Consider the following 22,538-nt stretch of genomic DNA (forward strand, 5'->3'; position numbering starts at 1 on the left):
TTGTCAGAAATGGTGGAGGGTTGGACTAGATGATCTGCAAGGTTCCTTCCAACTCTGATTATCTGTTATTTTATGTAAACGATCTTAGAGGCCCCCTGTTGTGGAAAATAAGCTATTACTTAAAGCTGTCAGGTATAACTGATGTTCATGCGAACAAAAGGTATCAAGTTATTTGTTTATTTGCATGCTACATTTCTTAAATTATATGCCACCCTACTGGTGAACTGTGAAAATCAGAGAAATGAAAGTGGCTGTGAGGACAGCGGAACCATAGTGCAGAATAACCAGTTCACCTGGAGATTTTTTTTGGGGGGGAGGAATGAAATAAAGGACACCAGTTCAACTGGACACAATTGCTTGTGCCAGTCAGAAGACACTACTTTTGATATGTAGCAAGAAGCAGTGGGCAAAAGTTGCTTTTCCAGTGAGTTGCAACCAGACAGAGAGTTACACCATGTCTTCTCATGCCTTCATGAGAAGTGAACAGGGTCCTGTACTCATGCTGGTACAACCAGTTTTACAAGCTCAGCACTGCCAAATTTCTTTCCATCTTCAAATGCAGCAACCCTGCTTTTCTTCATTACAATGTCCGTAAAATGATAAGGGATGGTGAACTCGATGTTTCTTTGCCACTTTCCCTGTTTTGGGTAAATTTAATCAACCCCCACTGCCCCAAGTAAGATACGTTTTTTTGCTACTTATCAGTACTGAACACTCTACAGAAAATTGGTAGGGGTTAAAGAGATGCTCAAATGTAGTATATGAGGAAGGTCAAACTATCCAGACAAGAAAAGCCAGACACTGAGTCCCTAATTCAACCCACCCACTGATGATTCAACACACCCAGAGGTGGATGTTTTCTTTACAAGTTATTGATGCACCAAAGACAGATAGCATAGCCAATGGATAAACCAGTCACTTTACCTATAATGACTAGCAGATTTGCAAATCCCCAGATACAATAATGCAGTTTGGCAGGGATTCAAAATATAGGCAATAGGGATGGGTTAGGGATTAGCAAATTTTAGGCAGGCATTGTTTGGTGCCGATTCAAAGATAGGTGGATAGCACTCAGTAGTAGAGAAGAACCCAAAGAAAAAAGAGATGAAAATCTAGTAAGAAATCAGGACTTTGGAATTATAATAGTTTTGATGACCGTACTAGTAGGGTAACATAGGCAGAATAAAAAGCTGACTGATAAATTTAGAAATTGAAAATTTTCCATGAGTGATTTTGATCCACAATTTCTCAAGTACATGATATTTGGAAAGGCTTAATAACCTTTTGGCAAAGTTGAGGTGAATAAGCTTTTGGCATGAGTTGTTTATTTAGAGGACCACACCTTCTCTGACATTTACAAAGTATTTGTCTTGTTTTCTAGCTAATTCCAATATGCCAGAAGGGCACAGCCCCAGTTATGTTGTATTTCAGATAAATGCATTTCCACAGTTGGTTTCAGTTGCTTCGTAATGATCTTCATCTAATTCCTGCGTACTCTTAGTTCGCAGCTGGAGTGGGCCAATGTATGGTCACTCATTATGCTAAATCTGCACAGTGCTTTGTAAGTTTTCTATTGCATTTTATTTTTCATTTATTATTGTACATTCTATTAGCATGAAACTCCCAAAGTTCTGAGTCAGTATGATAGTGTACATTTGCTGAGCTTAAGAATGATTTAATTAAAAATCAATCATCACTAGTAATTAGAGTCTTTCTGTCTTGCATATGGAAGTTTTACTGGAAAAAATGATTTCTGTATTTATGTAGTGATTTACAGCCTCTGTGGGGAGATTTCAGAATGAAATTCATTGGATTTGTTTTTTAAGATATGGAAGCAGGGGACACTGAAAATGCCACAAAATAATAGATAAGTAATAGAACAGTAAAAAGAAAACTGCAACTTTTTACCCTTCTACAGCAAAAATAATATCAATAGAGTCTAAAGAAAATACAAAGAACTTGAAAATGAGGTGGAAAAACACAAATCTCTTTGCAGAGCTATTACAAAAGAAAAGATATACAAAATAGTAATTTGATTTTTTTTTCATAAAGAAGTCAACTTTTAGGAAATTACAGCTGAAATTTCAATTCATTGTTGATCACATTACCAATTCTTATTAAGCTAATGTAGGATGTTCATTGAATAATCCTATATACTAATTAAATTGTACTTGCTGAATGAATAAGTTTCTATCATAGTTCCTTTCATGGCCAAAGCATCAGAGAAGTCTTTCCATTATTAAAATTCATCTAGGGCAATTCACAACACATTTATGAACTTCTGCCAGCATGTCCATACTTCTGAAGAGGGTGTTACTAAGAAGAACCTATTCTCTAAGCAATGATGAAATTACGATATATGTGCAATGTTATCAAATTATGGCAAAAGGTCTACTGTTTTGGTTACTCTTTATAAGAAAACAGTTGCACATTCATAAATATCTTTGTATAACTATAGATAGAAACATGAAATCTCTTCATAAAAATTCTCCAAATTGCCAAGTTTCATCATAAGATAACCTAAAGATAACATTGCATGCTCTCAAGAGCCAAGATTAAAAATAGCTCAATTTAAAATTTGGAAAGATGTGAAGGATGATCACAATAAAAGAATATAAAGATGGTCAGCTTATATAGGCTTTTGAAAATAATTGGTTGGCTGGTTAATACAGTACTGAAAGTTCAGATTTTTTGCTTGACCTTTTTGAAACACTGCCAGAAATTCTTTTTTTTTTTGACTTCTTCAGATTCAAGATTTATATTATACATTTTAACATCTGAAGAAGTATATATCCTATTATTATTGTTTGCAAGAGGGGCCGTCCTGACTTGATATTAAGAAAAACATGGAATTAAAAGAGCATATGTTCCAAAGCTTCCCAGATATAGTAGTCCTCTACTTAAAACCACAGTTGGCATCACACTTCTGGTTGTAACTCATGACAGTCAGAAATTGAGGTAATCATGTTACTGGATCCATTTTATAGCAGTCATTAAGTGAACCCTGTGTTGAAAGTCAGGATCACACAAGTGTTAAGCAAATCATATATTTGTAAGTCTGACTCTAATTTCCTAAATGGGCATATTTTTCTGGAAACGGGTAAAAAAATACCAGAAACCAGTAAAAAAGTTGCAAATCACAGTTATGTGACTCTACGGGATGCTGCAGCCAGTGGTAACTGTGACCTGTTGCTAAGCACCTGAAAAGCAGTCATTTGATCACAGGAGGGAATGGTGTGACATTTTACAATGTCTGGAAGTGCTTTATGGGCTGGAAAGCATCCTTTCCAACGCTATCATAACACCAGATGGTCATTAAACAACTGGTCATAAGTTGAGGGTTTCCTATATACTATTTTCAATGAATGGTTTGATTTACCATGTATTTTAGCAAAAGAGAAATCTGTTAAGTTTTTTGTTGTTGCCCATTTCCTGCAATTTGTTTTTTTGCATTACTATTTCTGGCCAGAAATTTTATAGCCCTAAAAAGGCTCTAGAATATCCTGATATTTAATGTGGGGGAAAAACCCCTACTCCAAGCAGTCCTCAATCTGAAGTACTAAATAACTGGTAATTCTCGTTTTCAAGTTCTATCCTGCTGCTGTCAATCTCTTCAGCAGGGCTTTTTGTCAAGGTGATTGACAGCAGCATGACTATCTCTGATTATTATGCTAAAAAAAAATCTTACACATTCTTCCTTTGCTTGAGAAAAAGAAGGAAAAGCAGGCCTAATGTGGCTGCTCAGATCCTGAAAAGAAGAAGAGCGGAATGAGTAATTCTCTTTATCAAAATCAAAACATCTTTTGTCATACCAAGCCAGCAATTAGCTCAGGGTGCAAAAGGGAGTGTTTCTTCTCCATCTTCAGTCTAAAAATCTTGGTTTTTCCCAAAGAATGTAAAGTTCTATTTTGTTCTCACTTCCAAATAAAAGGTTGCTTACCCAGAAAAGATTTAGCATATGTTTACATGAATAAATACTACATTTTTCACCTCTGCTGTAGCAAGAAGCTTCTACATCACATCTCTTATCTCTGGCCTTGAGTGTAGTAAGACTCCTTTGCTTTTATTTTTGTTTTGTCTATTACTTTTAATGTTTTATTAAAATGAATCATTTTCAAAATTCATGGTTTCCTGCATATTACTTTGACAAGGGTGGGATGCAAATATTTTTACTACCGGTTCTGTGGGTGTGGTTAGGTGGGCATGGCCGTGTGATTGGATGGGTGTGGCTTTTTTTGCAGCACCCCCCCCCCACACTCTGTTCTTCCCTGAGGCCCAGGAAGCCAAAAACAGAGCAGGGGTGGGTGGGTGCATGCAGTACATCCTCTCACATGCCCCCTTTTGCCTCTTGGGCCTCAGGGAAGCCTCCTGGGCAAGGCAGTAAGACAATGAGGGAGATCCTAGCACAGCTGATCATCGGAACAGCTTATCATTAGGAGGAAAAAAATATCGGTTGGGCCGAGCTGGTAGCTGTTTTTTCAGCTGTTTGGCTGAACCGGGCCAAACCGGTAGAATGCCACCACTGTATTTTGACTATGGACGTCTCCCTCCTATTTCCTATTATCTTTATTGCGTTAAATTTGACTTTAGGTGTATGAGAATCAAAATCCCTACTGTCACAAGTCCTTCCTGTGATTAAGGCATAGACAAATAGTTCCAATAAAGGACACTATTTGTAGCTCAGAGTTGAAACGAGGGGTCCTTGGTGCTCTCTGAGCTTGCTTGTTCTCTTGCAGATATTTCATTACCCAAACTAGGTAACAACATCATGTTACCTATTGTAGTTTGGGTAATGAAATACTTGCAAGAAAACAAGTAAGCCGAGACAAATAGTATTTTAGTTCTGACTTACAGTCCCTTTTGTATTTTAGATTCTGGGGATAGGTGGGGTATTAGCAGATTCAAGCTAGAGATGTTTAGGATTTTGAAGGGGTAATCCAATAATGATGAAGTTTTTCCCCAACAGAAAACACTTATCTTGGAAAAGGTTGCTAAGAAAATTTAGTTATAGGAAGAAAAGATCTGGAGAGAATAATGAGAAAAAGTGTGGGAAGGACTTAATGTACAAAGAATGAATATCAGCTGGAAGGGAAATGGAAGGCATTTGAAAATTTTACATAATGATTCACTTGTAGCATCATCTGGTTGTTATTAGAATTCACAGATGTATGTATAAGATACATATAGTAGGATAGAGAGAAAAAAATCTTCTTATCTCTGAAAGTCAAAATGGGTAGCCTGTAAAAGCTTAAAAAAAAAACTAGGAAAGGAATTGGGAAACATAATATATTGGCTTCATTTTGATGAGGACAGCTTTAGTAATGACTGAGTTTTAAGGGGTGTTCTACATGGCAGCAAAATAAGTAGTTTTTCCTCATTTAATTTGTAAGTTTCCTTCCCCTCCCCCAACTAATGGTGGGAATGGAAATAGGAGGTCTCTAAAAGACAGGTTTCTTCCAGCTCCAAACTTAACCCATATAAAAGCTCCTGAAATGCTATTACCAACATTTGGTGATAAAAAGGCTCCCTGATATTCTGAAAGTAGAGGGGTTTTTGTGATTGTGTTGTCATAGACGGACCGACCATTCATTCTCAAGTTTTAGATCAATAGAATTTAAAAGGTCTATAGAGCCATCCATATTGTAGTCACAAATCTAGACGGCGCACAAAACGGGAACAGAAATGCCCAAACCAAAAAAATAAAAATAAGTAAAAAGTCAGTGAAATTAGTTTTAGACAAATGAGTAATATAACCTTTGAAGAGGCAGAGGGTAAATTAAAATGGACCTGACATAAATGTTGGATGGATCCAGAGGTGATATTCAGCAGGTTCTGACCAGTTTGGGAGAACCAGTAGCGGAAATTTGTGGATAACCGGCAAATACCACCTCTGACTGGCCCCGCCCCATCTATTCTCTACCTCCTGAGTCCCAGTGATCAGCTGGATCTTATTTTGTTGCCCTGCACAGGAGAATGGAGCTGGAAAACAGGTTAGTGGGATGGGGTGGGAATGGAAATTTTACAGTATCCTTCCCCTGCCACACCCACCAAGCCATGCCACACCCACCAAGCCATGCCACACTCACCAAGCTACACCCACAGAACTGGCAGTAAAAAAATTTGAGTCCCACCACTGGATGGATTCAGATGATTTGTTGAGTAAGCTTGAGAAATTTCCCAGATCATTTGTTCGTAATGCAGTCAATATTTTAGTGAAGCAGAGGAATGTTGAGTCAACCCAAGTGATCAATACCCAAGATCACTTTTTGTTCTAATAAAATCAGATTGTCCCTTGATTTACAAGAAAACTCAGAATTCTGAAGCAGAGATGTCCGCTGCAATCCATGTAGAAAAACTCCCTGGCCAAATTAGATTGTCCATAGAGTGAGGCTCAGTTGAATTATTCTATATCAAAAGAGGCAGCCCATGGGTTTTTTTCCTCTGCCACATTCCATCTGCAGTGAATGGCATCACCCTACCAACACATTGAAATGAAGAGGTCAGAATATTCACTGGTGCATACTGAACAAATTGTACTGCCTAGTGGCACAGTGGTTAGAATGCAATATTGCAGGCTAACTCACTGCTCTCTGCCAGGAGTTCAATTCTGACTGGCTCAAAGTTGACTCAGCCTTCCATCCTTCCACAGATAAAATGAAGACCCAGATTGCTGGGGGCAATATGCTGACATTTGTAGACTACCTAGAGAATGCTGTGCCCTATGGGGAGGCATATAAACCTAAATGCTATTACTATTGGCAATTTGACCAGACTCTTGCCTTATCTGTCTTGTGATTTTGGCATTCTTTTCAGCTTTCATATTTCAAAGGTGCAGATGGTACATGGATAGAAGAGTATTGAAACCTTGCTTTCCTGCCTGATTAAATTAGCCTCACAGTAACCTCTGAGTAAAGAAGGGGAGCGTTTGGAGCCACATCTCTTAGGAATATAAATACAGATTTCTTGTACTTTAGTTCCCTCAAAAGTTGCTGCCCACAAAATACAAGAAGTGTGTGCGTGTGCATTGGGGAGAGGGAGATTGGAACTCATTAATACAGTCTAAAAGTTATGGAAGAGATTTTCGTGTGTGTATAAATTGAGGTTTGGAAATACTAGGATTCTAAAGGATAAGCACTTGGAATGAAGTCCTGTTTTAAGGACTTGATAATATTGTAGAATAAGCACGAGAATGGAGAAGTTTTCATACTTCTCCAAGTATCAGTAAAGGACAATATTTGTAGCTGAAGGTTGAAATGAGGGGCCCATGGTGTTTGGCACCAGCACTGTTTGGATAATGGGACATCTGCAGTGGTGGGATTCAAAAATCCCAGAATCCGTTTGGCTGCCTGGTTGCTGAGTGGGCATGGCCATGATGGGTGTGGCCTACCGGAACTTCCAGGAGGGGCAATTTTCACCTTCCCCAAGATCCGGAGGCTTCTCCCAAGGTCCGGAGGGCCTGTTTTCGGTCTTCTAGAACTTCAGTTTGGCCATTTTTCACCTTCCCCAGAGTCTGGATACTTCCCTCGGGCCTCTGGGAGGGCAAAAATGGCCTCCCCCAGGCTCCAGGGGGCCTCCAGAAGCCAGAAATAGTACCGTTTCCAGACTTCTGAAATTCTGAAACTTCCAGTTCGATTGTTTTTCACCTTCCCCAGAGTCTGGAGGCTTCTATCGGACCTCTGGGAGGGCATAAATGGTCTCCCCTGGGATCAAGAGGGCCTCTAGAAGCCAGAAACAGGCCCATTTCCAGAATTCCAAATCTTCTGGTTTGGCCCATTTTTCGTCTTCCCAGAGCCTCCGCATGGACCCTGCACTTATCCAAAATGGGTGACGTGGAGATTCCTGGGAGGGGTGGAGTAGGTGGGGCCAGCTGGTCATTTCAACTACCAGTTTGTTGAACTAGATGTAAATTTAACATCCGGTTTTCTCAAACCAGTCTGAACTGGTTAGAATCTCACCACTTGATGTTTGCAAGAAAGCAACCTAGTTTAGAGAGCCCCAAGGACCTCTTCTCCAGATTGTTTTTTTTTTGAAAATTTTTTTTGGGTTTTCACACACACAAAAACCCACAATACAAATAAAACATCTTTTTTTGAAAATAGCATGGTCCCAGGTTACACTTCTTCATACAGACACAAACTCAATTTCATGCTCACTTTTATGTTCTATTCCATATCTTATTACTGTTTTACATTTTCTACATAGTTTTTCTCCTTTCTTAATTTTCTCAATTTTATTTTAATTATCTCATATCAATTCAAATCATTATATTTATACTTTTGTCTGTCCTGTTTCAATTTCATATTTTCTTTTCTCATTAAACAAATTTTCTCCTGTAGTTACTAATTGCAGTATGACACCTTGATATCTTTTAATTTTATCCATTCAACTCTTATTTAAGCTTCAATATATACCTTGAGGTTATAACATTCAATATAATACATAACTTCCAATCGAATTCTGCTTGGTACGTTCTTAAAATACACACTATCTTAAAAAGTGATTATAAATATATGTAATTAAAACACTCATTCCATTCCAATTCAATTCTATCATTAATATTCATTAAAGTCTTAACATCTTTAACATTACTTTTCAATTAAATATCATACTTCCTTGGGAACACTTATAAGCTTTCCAGTAATTAATTCCCCCCCCCCATTTCTCTTCCCTTATATTTTATAAAACATTAAATAATTAAAATGTTCCCATCCTTTCCTAATTCAATTCTCTCATTCATTTTATTTCATTTATTTATTAACAAACATTTCACTAGATTACAATAACTATTTTATCCATCATTTTAATCATACATTGTTTCATATTTTCTAAAATTATTTCTATTTCTAATATAACAATACTATCTTATGTACCTTTGCAGAATCCCTTTTTCAATTACATTTTTACCCATTATCTCTAAACAGGCCCTGTTTCTCTATATCTTGTTTCTGTCCTTTATAACTTCTTTTCCTTTCCTTCTTCCCTCTCTTCTTCTCCCTCCCCTTTTTATCCCCTTGTCGCTCTAGGTCTAATTGTCTCTTCTGTATTCCTCTCTTCTGTTGCTTTCTAATATTATACTTATTTTTTAAGTTATTATTCCTTTTCTTGGTGGTTTTTTCAAATCTTAAACTTTTGATTCTCTTTCCCCCCTTTCCTTTTTTCCCCCACATAAAATTACATGTTCATTAAAGACGGCTTCTTCTTTGTCCCAGTCTTCTTGTTCTGCAGGCATTTCTTGTTGTTTCTCATAGTTCCAGATCTCCATTTCTAACAATTGAAATATGAAGCCAAAAGAACCTCTCCCTTCTTGTGCATCTGTATTTTTTAAGTTCCATTTTCAGTTCATCTAAAAGTAGTGCCATAAAACACTTTTAAACAACCACCCGATTGATTTTAGTCATTTAAATGCAATAACCAAAAATCAAGAGATCACCAAATAATCCAAATACTCCCAAGATGTTTCTTCATCTTCTTTTTTCCACTTTCTCTTCCTGGGGTTCTACTATTTTGTAGCCAAGTTTCAGTTAAAATGTATCTTTTAGAAATCTTGTTGAGGTTTTACTGTAAATTCCTTTTAATTCCAGGCAGTCTCCTCCCTTTTTTCCAGATCCCGCCCTTTTATTCTTTTTCTCTCCTTTCCTGCTTTTAAAAGGTTTTAAGTATCCAGAAATCTTTATTATCCCTTTGACATTTTATTTTCAGCTTAAATGCCTATTGATGTCATAGTGAATTTTTTTCCAATTTCTTATTTAGATCTCTTAGCTGTCAGTATAGGGAAAAGGAGAGAAGAAAAAAAACCCAAATCCTTTCCCTTTTCTCTCTCCTTCGCTGCTTCAAAATCTTTGGGATCAATGTTACTTTTTTTGTTTAAATTCCAGGGTACCTTAGTTGTCACTTTTGCAGTTTCACCCGGTCAACCAAAACTTTCTCTTCTTATCTTTCTCCTGCACATTCTTTTCCGGTCGAGTTCTTCTTTGAGGTGGCCATTTCTGACCACCGCTGCAAACGCCTTCAGGAAAGGGAGTAATGGTCAGCTGAGGAGGAGAGATGCGGCTCTCCTCAACCCTGCTGGTAGTCTCACCCCTCTTCACCACCTCTATGGGGTGGCTTAGCCAGCTGGCTCCGGGCGCTTCAGCAGCAAGCACGGATCGAAACCACGCATGATTGTTGTTTTGATCTGTCTGCGAAGAAGCTCAAACCGGGAGTCTTCTCCAGATTGTTAAGGGAGCAGAAGGAAGAAAGCCAGTGCAGCTGGAAGTTAAAGGGAAATGATTCTTTTTTTTTTCCACATTAAAAGCACCTTTATAAATTTAGTGGGTTCTGATGTTGCAAACATGGGAGGAGTGGAAGTTGAAAAGATGCAAGGGTTTATTTATTTAATTTATTTAACATGCGGCACCTACAGAGGTCATGCAATTACTGGTATACAAATTTAGCTTAAATAAAGCATCAAAATACACACACACACACACACACACACACACACACACACACTATGTGGCCAATACAATCTAGGAGATAATAAATTAATATAAAACCATAATACAAATCACTATAATTTGGAGTCATAGAATTGCAGTGGGATAAATATTATAATTTGGTTATCTAAGGAAGCTACCATTGGTGGTATTCTACCGGTTTGGCCTGATTCTGTTTAGCCGGTAGCAGCGATGAGCAGCAGAGACCGAACCAATTCTCTCTGCCACTCTGCTGTTGGGCCCACCCACCTGCCCAGGCTCCCCAACTCACCTTTATCCAGGAGTGGGATTCTACCAGTTTGCACCTATTCGCTAGATCCAGTTGTTAATATTCTAAGCAGTTCGGAGAACCTGTTGTTAGAAGAAATTACTGGCCTAATCTTGTAAGGAAGGCAGGAAGGAAACATTCTGGTGTTGCTTACAGAAACTTCCTCTCCGTTAACCCTTATTACATTCTTGGCAGGACTAGACTTCCTGTCTCTGGAACTTCTCTGGAGTTTTTTTCCCCTCCTTTGCTGGTACTTTGCTTGTGTGGAGTGACCATTCAAAGTTACAATGGCACTGAAAAAAGTGACTTGACCATTTTTCACACTTACGACTGTTGCAGCATCCCCACAGTCATGAGAGGCCAGGTGAGGAGATGCGTGCCTCGATGTGAGTGATATTGAGTTGGCCACACCAAGCCAATAACATGACCACCAAGCCATGTCCACCCAGTCACATGACCACCAAGCCATGCCCCCCCCAAGCCACACCTACAGAACTGGTTGTTAAAAATTTTGAATCCCACCCCTGCCTTTATCCTCTGAATTTGAAGCGTAGCTGCTTTGCGCAGCATAGAAGAGTGCCGTGAGGCTGCTGCTAAAGCAACTGGGATCATGCAGGCTTGCAGGAGGTGAGTTAGAATGCCTCTGCGCCTGTGCAAAATGCACATTTGGCATGCGCGCACATGCAAAGTGTGTGCATGTGTGCAAGGCACACCTGCCAAGCCACATCCACCGAACTGGTGGTAAAAATATTTGAATCCCAGGACTCCCAGTTTGCAAGGCTTCGGCAGCGGCAGGGATTCGCAATACCTCATGATCCCTGCTGCCCTCGCTGCCAAGGTGCCCCCGATCCACTTGGATTTGGGGGATATAGCTGCCCCGTAGAGGCAGCTGAAGACTGGGGGGATCCGGATAGGGGTTTGTGGGTGTCGCAGACTCCCTCCCCAGCCAGCAAAACCCCCTTTTCCCAAGGCGGAGGAGCAACGGTCAGCAATGGCCGCCACAAAGAAACCTGCAGCTAGACAAGATTGTGCAGGAGGAAGAAAGTCAGAAGAGTCGTGAAAGTGGTTTTTGACCGGGATAAAGTAAGAGAAAGTACCCTGGAATTTGAAAGTTGCCAAAGATAAATTGTTTCCAGAGAGAGTTACAAGCGGCGAATGGAATTCTAAAAGGGTAAGTTTTTTTTTCTTTCTTTTCACTTTCCTTCCTAACGTGACAGTGGATGGAACTATAAGAGAAATCAGAAAACCTGCATTGGAGGTAATTAAATGCTGAAGGGATAAGGATTTCTGAACATTTTAAAAAAACCTTCTTTGCTGTGAGTGGGAAGGGAAAGAAAGAAAAAATTGGAGCAGATTTTGAAAATAAGGAGAAGATTGCCTAGAACTTTAAAGAGTTATTAAACATTAATAAGACTTCTAAAAGATATATTTTAAATGGAACTTTGTGACTAAACACTAACCCCAGACAGGGAAAGTGAAGAAGTACCTAAAAGAAACAGCTTATTTGGATTGCTTGGTGATTTTGGAACTTCTGAGAACTATCTTTGATTAAAAGCACTTGGGTGGTTGTTTAGAAAAACTTTTTATCTCTATAATGGCATCACTTGTGGATGGATTGAAACTTGAATACCAAAAATATTAAAAAGAAGAACAAGAAGGGAAGGATTCTCTTGGCACTCTTTTTCAATTTTTAGAAATGGCGGCTTGTACTTATGAAAAGCTGACTGCGCAACAGGATGACTGGGATAAAGAAGAAGCCATTTTTGATGAACCAGTGACTTTAGTTGGGGAAGGAAAGGAGAAAGAGGAAAAGGGGACCTTAAGGCTTGGAAAAACAACCAAAAAAGAGAAGAATAAGGTGAAAAGTGGATACTATGTTAGAAAACAACAGAAAGGAGGAAAGCAGAAGAACAAAAGGGAGGTGGAGAGACAAGGGGGTAAAGAGGGCAAGGAGAAGAATAAGCAAGGGAGAAAGGAAGGGATGAGAAGCCTCAATGGTGGGGAGCAAGATGCAAAGAAACAGAAGTCTTTTAGAGATAATGGGTAAACTTTATTGAAAAAGGGATTCTGGAAAGGTACATAAGATTGTATTTTTATATTTGTACTTAGAAATAATCTTAGAAAATTGGAAACAATATGTAATTTAAAATGTGATAAAATATTTAGTGTAATTTAGTGAAATTTTTGTCAAGAAAAAGAAAGCAATGAAATAAAGGGGAGAATTGGAGTAGGAGAAGGGGGAACATTTTAACGAAACTATGATTTAAAATATGTGATGTGGGGGGGATAACTAGGGAAAGCATAAGTGTTCCCATAAAGGCATGATATTTAATTGAAATGGGTAAAGTGTTTAAGATATAAATGAATATTAATGATTAGATTGTGTTATCCCAGTGAAATTTTTTGTGAAAAATATTTTAATCCCACTACTGGAAGCTACCCATCTAGTTGCCTCTGGTGTGAACTGCAGTGAGATCATCTCAGGTGCCTTGAAATTTCCTGAGGGACATTCTTGAACTAAAAAGACCTTGACCAGCCCTTTCTAGCACACATTCTAAAATGCTAAAAATCAACTGCATACATAGAGGCGGTTATAGAGACAGCATTTATTTAAAATGTGTAATAGTGACATCTTCTGTCTACCGAGGTATAGACTAGAAGCTTTTAGATGTCAGTTTAATCTATGAATGCTATTTTTTTCTCTGAGACCACAAAACAATTTATAGGCTCACTTGCCAGATGACACCTCTTATTATTAGATTTGACAAGGAATACTTGATATTTCCATTCACCTTAACAGAGTAATAATATTACAACAGTTGGCATCCCAGCATGTTCCATGATATCATATAATTAGGGATAACTGGACCTAACGCTTCCTTGTCAGGTTAATATCTAGAAGGGAGGAGGGTAAACATACTTAGATACAGTTACATAGCTGTATAAGAAAAGACATTTGGAAACAGTCTCTGCTGTTTATTTTAGTTTTGATTGTCTTCCTTGTTAGTAACCCTATTTAGGAAAAAAAAAATCAAAGGCAGAACCAGGATTTAAGTTAAATACAGGTAGCCCTCAACTTATGACCACAATTGAGCCCCAAATTTATGCTGCTAAGTGAGACATTTGTTAAGTGAGTTTTGCCCCATTTTATGATCTTTCTTGTTAAGTGAATCACTGCAGTGGTTAAGTTAGTAACACGGTTATTAAGTGAATCTTCCCCATTGACTTTGTTTGTCAGAAGTTCTTAAAAGATAATCATGTGACTCTGGGACACTCCAACCATTATAAACATGAGTCAGTTGCCAAGCATCCGAATTTTGATCATATGACCATGGGGATGCTGCAATGGTTATAAGAGTGAAAAACAGTCATAAATCACTTTTTCAGTTCTGCTGTAACTTTGAATGGTCATTTAAATGAACTGTTGTAAGTCAAGGACTACCTATATAAACATGAGCTCCAGAGGAGAACATAAGGAAGGGGACAAGGAGTTATATCTAAATAATAATGCAAAATGAGACTATCGAACTGTTTGTTTAAAACAATTACAGAAAACAAAGGAAAGTTTTAAGCAAAGTTTTAAATTTTTTTCCAAAAAGTTTTAAAAAGAACGTTTTAAGCACATCAAAAAAGTCAAATATATGCTTACCTGAACCCAAGGCAGCCATAACTCAGAGATAGTCCTGAAGATATGGTGTCCCTTTCTTGCACTGAAAAAGAATTGGAAGTGACTAAACAGTCAAAATGTGAATGATTAAAGGGGACATTGGCTGCTTTGGAACTTTTGGAGAATGCATTTTGGATCATTCGGGAGAGTTGGAATTTGAACTCAGGTGAACCAGTGGTGGGATTCAGCTGGTTCATACCAGTTTGGGTGAACCAGTTGTTAAATTACCCACCCGGCCCTATCAAAGTGGATCCTGGGGACTGTGCTGCACTGCAGTAGAGAAACAGGCAATGGAGCGGCCAATGTGAAGGAAAGAGAAGGCCATTGTCCCTCTTTCTTCTCCCTGCTCCTCCTCCTCCTTCCCTCATGCTGGCCGGTCCATTGCCCATTTCTTCATTGCAGCTCAGCCTAGCAACCAGGATCCACTTTGATGGATGGAATTTAACAACCGGTTATCCCAGGGTCAGGTTGGGCCACACCTCTCACAACAGCCAACCTGACCCTGGATGAACCGGTTGTTAAATTATTTGAATCCTACCACTGAGGTGAAGTAATTATGCAATCATGTATTTCCTTATATGAACATTGCATTCGTATGAGATTTGTGTACCTCTCATGTAACTCTTTTGCAAATGCAATTTCTTGCTCTGCAAGTTTTGTTAGTGACTAATTGATTACAGAGTTCATGCCTTGAGAAAATGCAATATATGTACTGCTATGCTTCCTTATCTGTCTCTGCAGTGAAGTTCACAGACTACTTGTTAGAATATCAATTAGAAGCCTGGCACAAGCTGTATATCAAAGCTACTACAGTGTGTTGCCATTCTAGGAATATGTCTGCAATGTTTTCACACCATGAAGGGTTCCTCTCCTTTTCCTGTGTGGTTATCTTGCTTTCTTATCAGTTGTAAAGAAATTCCTTCTTTGCTAAATCCTTTGCACGCTCTACAATTGTGGTCAACTTTCTATATTATGTATCCCAGTAGCTCTTGTCTTATCTCAGTGCAAAAGACTAATTAATCACTATAATCTGATATCAGTAGGAATAAACAATGCTTGGTTCCTCTCCAGAAGTTGGTGTTTATCAGGTGAATTTTCTATCACAGAGGATGTCACATAGACCCATAAATTATTCCACTCCAGGGATTCTTTTCAGCAAATTATTATAAAAAATAGATTTCCTTCTACATCCATCTCTCTCACACTCCAGTCCTTAACCCATCACTAGAACACATCAATGTGAATGCATGAAATACATTCATGGTGGAGGGTTGGTTGGGAAGAGAATAGGAAGGAGCAAATGGCAAAACATTGTAATGTTACAGTATTCCTGGGGTGGGATTCTACCAGTTGCACCTATTTGCTAGAACCGGTTGTTAACATTCTAAGCAGTTTGGAGAACCCGTTGTTAGAAGAAATTACTGGCCTAATCCTGTAAGGAAGGCAGGAAGGAAACATTCTGGTGTTGCTCTCCATTAACCCTTATTACATTCTTGGCACGACTAGACTTCCTGTCTCAGGAACTTCTCTGGAGTTTTTCCCCTTCTTTGCTGGTACTTTGCTTGTGTGGAGTGACCATTCAAAGTTACAATGGCATGGAAAAAAGTGACTTGTGACCACTTTTCACATTTACAACTGTTGCAGCATCCCCACAGTCATGAGAGACCAGGCGAGGAGAAGCGTGCCTCAATGTGAGTGATATTGAGTTGGCCACGCCCAGCCAATAACATGACCACCAAGCCACGGCCACCCAGTCACATGACCACCGAGCCATGCCCACTACCTAAGCCACGCCCACAGAACCGGTTGTTAAAAAATTTGAATCCCACCCCTGTAGTACTCCATTCACTCCAGATATGATGGAAGTACACCAAGGTGTTAGCTTGCATTAGGACGTCTTGATGCTCGTTTCATCATTTTGGTGTTATCATGGTTATAAATGGGAAGCTATGTTTAGGCAACATTGAGAGGATGGTAACCGGGTCTTTAAGAATAGGGCAAACAGGATAATAGTTTCTGGCTAATGGTGTGTCTGAGATAACTCCTCAAACAATTATCGATTAGAAAGGAAACTGATAAAAATACTTGCAACAGAACTTCACTTCCAACAGATAGTTGTCTCCCAACAGAAGACAGCTTGCCCTTTTTGGTAGTTGCTTGGAAATACTTACAAAGCATTGGGTTGAAACCACATGCCATTGCTATTCCCCAGGAATCTAGTCACTGAATGTGGTAATTCATCAAAATGACAACATGGTTGTTGCAACATTGTGGTGCAAGCTCTGCTCCTGTTGTATATGTATGTGACGACACAATATTTAAAAGGAACAGAGTTTGCATTATGATGGCATGCTTGTTTTGCAGGCTCCCACAATTTAGTCATAATGAGCATCAGTTTCTTCATACATGTGTGTAGGATTATGCTGCACAAACAAAAGAGGCACAGTTTGCATTGTGGCACCATGACATCTTCTTGAAGTTATGGGAGCTTCATCACTGGAAGCTTTTAAGAAGAGACTGGACTGCCATCTGTCAGAAATGGTGTTGAGTCTCCTGCTTGGGCAAGGGGTTGGACTAGACCAGGGGTTGCCAATCTTTTGGACCTCAGGGACCACCAAACTCATAATTTTAAATCCCAGAGACCACTAATATGAATTTTGATGACAGTGGCTTGCTGACATTGGTGAGAGAGAGAGAGAGAGAAAGAGAGAGAGAGAAAGAGAGAGAGAGAGAGATCTGATCTAACCTCTCCCCCCCCCTCTCTCACACACAGACACACAGAGGCAGGGATGGGATTCAAAATTTCTGTGGGTGTGGCCTATTTTGTGGATGTGGCTTGGTAGTCATTTGATTGGCTGGGCATGGCTTGTATGTAAATATTATAAATATTTATGTAAATATTGAATTTTTTATAAAAAAAGAGAGCAACTTTTGCACAAAATCAGGAAAAGCAGGCAGGCAGATTGAGTTGCTCACAGAACCACAGATTCATTCAGAGATCTATCTTTCTGCTATTGGCTACCTGAGTCTGCACTGAATAATAGAAGCGTCAGTCCTAAGGAAGGTTCGGCTCTGATTTAAAGCACAGTCAAAGATCTAAAGCAGGGGTGTCCAACCTTTGACCTTCCCTGGGCCACATTAGAAGATGAAAATTTGGTTTGGGCCGCACATAAAATAAAATAACAGTAACAATACCTGATCATCCAAAAAAACCATACAAAACATAGTTAACATATTAAATTTATTTAGAAATGAAGTTAGTGAGATGTTTTTATTATTTATGATTAATTATTTATTAAAAATTATTTTGTTTTATCATGGTTTTTTTATCACAGTTTATCACGGTTTATTTTCCGGCCAAATTTTGCGGGGGTGGGGGGGAGGGGGGGAAGAAAGCTCGCCCTCTTCGCGCCTACCTCTCCTCCTCCAAATGGCCCGGCTGGATGAGGCAGGACTGGAAGGCAGAAGCAGCAGCGGCGGTGGCAGCGGCAGAAGCAGCGGCGGCGGTGGGGGCAGCGGCGGCGGGGGCAGAAGCAGCAGTGGCGGTGGAGACAGAAGCGGCGGCAGGGGCAGAAGCAGCAGCAACGGCGGGGGCAGAAGCGGCGGCGGTGGCGGGGCAGAAGCAGCAGCAGCGGCGGGGCAGCTGTGGCGGGGCAGAAGCAGCAGCGGCGGGGGGCAGAAGCAGCAGCGACAGTGGAGGCAGAAGCGGCGGCGGCGGGGGCAGAAACAGCAGTGGCGACGGGGCAGAAGCAGCAGCAGCGGCGGGGGCAGAAGCAGCGGCGGTGGTGGCAGGGGCAGAAGCAGCGGTGGCGGCAACAACAGGAGGTGGCACTCTGATGGTGCCTGCCTTTTCTGTTGCTGCTTGGCGTGGCGCTCGCCTCGCCCCGCCTTGCGCCTGCCTCTCCTCCTCCTCCTCGCTGGCTCTGGCACGAAGGTTGGGGTGGGCACTGGGCCGCATTACGAGGCGACCTGGGCCGCATGCGGCCCGTGGGCCGCGGGTTGGACAAGCCTGATCTAAAGATTATCTAGAAAGCAAGAAATCCAATGGTTTCCTGCTTTCTAGCTAATCTAAATCTCCCGGCACAGCAGAACAGCTGATGGTCGGGGAAAAAAAAAAAGGAAAAATAGCAACTTAGCAGGCAAGTTTGGCAGGTAAGGAGTGAGTGGGCGCGGAGGGTGGTACAAGCCATGTGGGTGGTACAGCATTGTGTTCCCGTGCAGCCTGGATTAATTGTTTTGGGGGTTGCTCTGGGGGTGACATTTCTCTGTGGCCCACCAAAATTTTCTCGCAGACTACCAGTGGGCTGCAGCCCATCAGTTGGTGATGGACTAGATGACCTACAAGGTCCTATTCTATTCTATTCTATTCTATTCTATTCTATTCTATTCTATTCTATTCTAATTCCAGTGTGCTGCCTGCATCCCACGGATGGGTCTTTGCTTGTTTGTGTGGCTCAATGTCTGGCATGCCTTGGGACTGGTGAGAGTCCATGGATTGGGAGCTGGGGACCTCTGCTTTAAAATACAACAGAGGTGGGGTTCTTTTTTCAGTTATTTTTATTATATCTTAATTAACAGAATGTAGGAGAGGTAAGAGTGGGGGGAGGGCCAGCCAGAGGTGGTATTTGCTGGTTCTCTGAACCAGTCAAAATTTTCGTGACCGGTATGCCAGAACCAGCCTGAACCGGCTAAATACCACCACTGGTGCAGCCCATCCAAAGTCTGTTTTTGCTGGCAGAGGGCTGCAAGAGGCCATTTTCACTGGCAGAGCACTCAGACCACCATAGGAGCCCCCGACACGAATGACATCAAGCTGGCCATGCCCACCCTAGCCATGCCTACCCTGGCCTCCGAGGTCAAACGCAACCTTGATGTGGCCCTCAATGAAATCGAGTTTGACACCCCTGCCATAGAAGAACACCTTCAGGACAGAACCAGTCTCCAAAGTGGTAAAGACAGAGAGCTTAAAGCAGTAAAGTGAGAAATAGGCATTTAATTAACAACCAGAAGCAGCCATATCTGCTATTTATTCTGAACATTCAGGATAGAATTTATTGACTCCTTTATATATGGGAAATCTAAAAGGTCAATATATTCCAAGTATGTACTGTATACATATACTGTATACATATACTGTATTTGTACTGTATACAAATACTGTATTTCTCTTATTCAGAAGAGCCCAAACCATTTGTCGAATGTGATATGATGAGAAGGGAGAAGGAAACTGAGTTTTTATGATTCATAAAAAGAGTTGATAAGACTATCTACTACCGATGAAATTCATTTCTCTACGTAGGTTTTCCCTTTGATTTAGAAGCCACGTTAGTTTGTGGAGCGAGGAGGGGCTGTTCTTTTTCTTTTTGAAGAGAAGCAGTTTCCATCCTACACTATTAAGAAATTATGAGAAAATTGAAATTCTATTATTACGTGTGTAGCAAACAGATTGAAAAGCAAAATGTAACAAGCATACACACCAAGCAAGATGACACCCAAATCTTTTATCAGCTGCCAGGAGCTCCTTAACAACACCAGAGATACCCCAAGGATGGCCGGTTTCCACAATCAATCAATCAATCAATCAATCATCAATCAATCAATCAATCAATCAGAAAAGAGTAGAAGAGACCTTGGAGATCTTCTATTCCAATGCTCTGCTCAAACAGGAGGCCCTCTACCATTTCAGGCAAGTGGCTATCCAGTCTCTTCTTAAAAGTCTTCAGTGATGAAGCATAGACAATTTCTGAAGGCAATATTATATACCCAAGGATAGGTCTCTGGCTTTGTACAACTATAACAACTCTAAGGTGTTTATCAAAACTTGGCACTATGACTTCATGGCCTTCTTATGGTCAGGAGAATCCGAGATGGGAATCAAAAATCTGAGCTTTTCACAGCAAGGGAAGCTTTGAAGCTACATGAAGATTTCCCTTCCCCTTCTCTATTCAGGAAACAAGAATACAAAAACTATCAGGTTAGCTCAAAATGAGCTCTAAATTTCTAGACTTTCCTTAATATGGAAGAGAAATCAAAATACATCTCTAAAGTCTTCAAAATGGGCTTCTGCATCAGCACTATGCTTATGTTATGCTATTTTATGATTTAGCTCCTACTGCCTTGAAATAAAGTCTTAAATACAGTACTCATAATACTGGGAAGGCGTCATTGCTTCCAAATCCACAAGGACACAAACTTGCTGGGCTGTGGGCAAAGGAATACATTTGACCCATGGTGGCACAGTCGTTAGAGTGCTCAGTGTTGAGGTAATTCCCCATTAGGAGAATGAGCGCATACAGGGAGACGTATTTGAGAGAAGTGTTTGAATAATACACACACAGTACACAGATACACTGTACAGTAAATGTAGGTTTTTACTTCCAGAAAGTTTAAGCAAAGTTCAAGATAAGCAGTCCAAAAGTCATTCACAGGTAAATCAGTCAGTTTTTCAATCCAGGGAAAATCCAAATATCAAAGTCCAGGGTCAAAAAACAGTTCAGTATCAGACTTACATTAAATCCAGGAATATCAACCAATTAGGAAAAATGGAGCAACTACAATATTTTCCAACAGAAGGAAACAGAGATACACTCTCTTCTAAGACTCAGACTAAACAACCCAGGTTTCTGGCTCCATCTTATGGCCGTTTGAGAAACCATACCTAATTACAGTTTTACATTTTCTTAAAGATACAGTTTTAAAATGTTTATCCTGGTTTATATATTTCTAACCCAAATACCTGTTAGGTGACTTATATTCCTAACACACAGTACTGCAAACTACTTCTGGTACCTGCCGGTTGCATGCAATTTGGCAGTTCAAATCTCACCAGGCTCAAAGTTGACTCAGCCTTCCATCCTTCCGAGGTGGGTAAAATGAGGACCCAGATTATTTGGGGGCAATATGTTGACTCTGTAAACCACTTAGAGATGGCTGTAGAGCACTGTAAGTGGTATATAAGTCTAAGTGCTATTGTTAAGTGCTATTGTTATTGAAGAAAATTCATTCATGGAGGTATTACTTCTGGATTAACAAAATTTGTATGGGGCAATTGCCCTTCTGTAAATTAGGTAAATAATTTTATACTGAGTCAATTTATGAATACATAAATTGTTGCCCTTATTTTCTGTCTTACCCAGGAGAAGTCCATGTAATTTTCTTGACAACATTATCCAGGAGTGCCTTTTTTTTTGTAGGGCTGAGAGAGAGGGGCTGAGTCAAAGTCATCTGGCTGGCTTTGTGCCTAAGACAGGACTAGAACTCACAGTCTCCTGGTTTCTATCCTGGAGCTTTACACCAAACTGGTTCTCATCCAGCACAAAAAAAAGTGCAGAGTTTTTCCATTCCCCTGTGGCAATATAGAGAAAGCGTGCCTGCTTGTTTCATTTGTGGTTTGCATACCTGAAACTTGTTTAGTTTATAGTGTGCTAATATTCGGTACAAGGAAGGTACTTCATTTTTACCTCAAGCATCTGCATAACACACAAGCGTATTCACTTCTATGATAGAATTGTAAATTGGAAGGGGCCTCTCTTCAATATAGGAATACAAAAATATTGCCTTAAAAAGAAATGCTGAAATCCATTAAAATCAGATTTTATTCCATCAATGAGATAAATGGTCAGTAAGAAAAAGGAATTATCAAACAGATCTGAAACAAAACATAACTAATTTTTTAAATTGCCCAAGATTTATACTAGCTGTTATTTTTTTTTTTACCATAACCAATCACTGGGTGGTGCTCTTGTTCCTTCCTTGCATTCTCCTAAAGGGAGAATTCATTAGCATTAGAAATGTATGAGAACTATTTGAACTTTGAGGTCTCTTAGAGAATCAGTGTCAGCCGATGAATCAACACCCAGACATGAAATAACTTAAATACTTAAAATATTGGGGAGATTTATCATTCCAGTCTAGATTCTTTTCATCGGATTTTTTTTTCCTTCCCTACTGCTTCTTTTAAAGGGGCGGTGTGGGGGTGTACGAGGTCTGTAAAACACAAGGAAACATCACTGCATCTATTTTCACGTAGTCACAGGTTCTGGGCAGCGAGCTGAATACTAATGCTGCACACCCGTGCTTTGAATGAAAAGACTTTGCTGACCTGTTAAAAGGTTAAGGATTCATTTTT

Source organism: Pseudonaja textilis, chromosome 4 (assembly GCF_049901715.1).
Source record: "Pseudonaja textilis isolate UNSWEBS1 chromosome 4, rPseTex1.2, whole genome shotgun sequence".
NCBI lineage: Eukaryota > Metazoa > Chordata > Lepidosauria > Squamata > Elapidae > Pseudonaja > Pseudonaja textilis.